The sequence below is a fragment of the Pelophylax lessonae genome (assembly GCF_965119305.1).
Source record: "Pelophylax lessonae genome assembly, chromosome: 4".
NCBI classification, from domain to species: Eukaryota; Metazoa; Chordata; class Amphibia; order Anura; family Ranidae; genus Pelophylax; species Pelophylax lessonae.
The window spans coordinates 415984595-415986031 of record NC_138771.1 but is presented as its reverse complement, the minus strand read 5'-3'; positions in this window follow the sequence as shown (position 1 = coordinate 415986031).

The window sequence follows — 1437 nt, the reverse complement described above, 5'->3', positions numbered from 1 at the left end:
TCTCACAGTTAAAGCCCCCCACACAGTTAGCAAGCACTCCCTAGGAACACATTTCACCTTTTGATCATCCCTGATGTTAACCCTTTCCCTGACAGTGTCATGTGTACAGTGACCGTGCATATTTTTTAGCATTGATCACTGTATACAGTATGTGTCACTGGTCCCCAAAAAAACGTCAAAAGTGTCCCTTAGTGTCCAGTTTGCCCACCGAAATGTTGCAGCCCCGCTATAAGTCGATGATCGCTGCCATTATTAGTAAAAATATTAATACAAATTCCATAAAAATAATTTGTAGATGCTATACCTTTTGTGCAAACCAATCAATATACTGTACTATACTACACCATAAAGGCTTTCCAATTCTTCCTCTATATCTACCTGGACTTCATCTGTGTGTTTGGCGGTTTGCTATGGGGATTTATGTATGAGAACATCATCCTTGGTTTCAAGCTGTGTTTGACTGCCTATAATAGGGATTATTGACATTCTGTAAGTGGGATGGGCATGTGGTGTCGGTGAAGGAGAGCACTCACCCACGGACATGAGTGGCTGGTGGTCTGAAGGAATAGGATCCCACTATACCCTGTCTTGAACACTTTTATCTATACATTGGGCACATTGTTTTGGACCCAGATTTCACAAACTTATTGATGGACTTGTGTATATGTATTTCATGAACGCAGTCTCCCCCCCCTTTTTTTACACATGTTTAAGCCAAGTTGCTTTTAGATGGTTCACTCAATACGGTTATTTAGTTATTTATTCATTTACTTATCTATTTATTAATCTGAATATTTATCCACATTATTAATCCTGTGCGCAATTGCATTGGTGTTATTTGCAATACCCTTATAAATATACCATATGCTTATTGAGATTTTTTTTACCAAAAACATTTAGAAGAATACATATTTGCCTAAATTTATTTAAAAAAATAGATATTTTACATTTTTTTTTTATTAGGTGTGTTTTATAGCAGAAAGTAAAAAATATAGCTTTTTTTTTTTAAGATTTCCGGTCTTTTTTTGTTGATAGCGCAAAAAATAAAAAACACAGAGGTGATCAAATACCACCAAAAGAAATCTCTATTTGTGGGGAAAAAGCACATCAATTTTATTTGGGTACAGCATTGCATGACTGCACAATTGTCAGTTAAAATAACGCAGAACTGTATCCCAAAAAATAGCCTGGCCATGAAGGGGGGGGGGGGTCAACCTCCCGGAGCTGAAGTGGTTAAATAAATGGTACAGTATCTCACAAAATTGAGTACACCCCTCACATTTATGTAAATATTTTATTATATCTTTTCATGTGACAACATTGAAGAAATTACACTTTGCTAAAATGTAAAGTAGTGAGTGTACAGCTTGTATAACAGTGTAAATTTGCTGTCCCCTCAAAATAACTCAGCACACAGCCATTAATGTCTTAACCGCT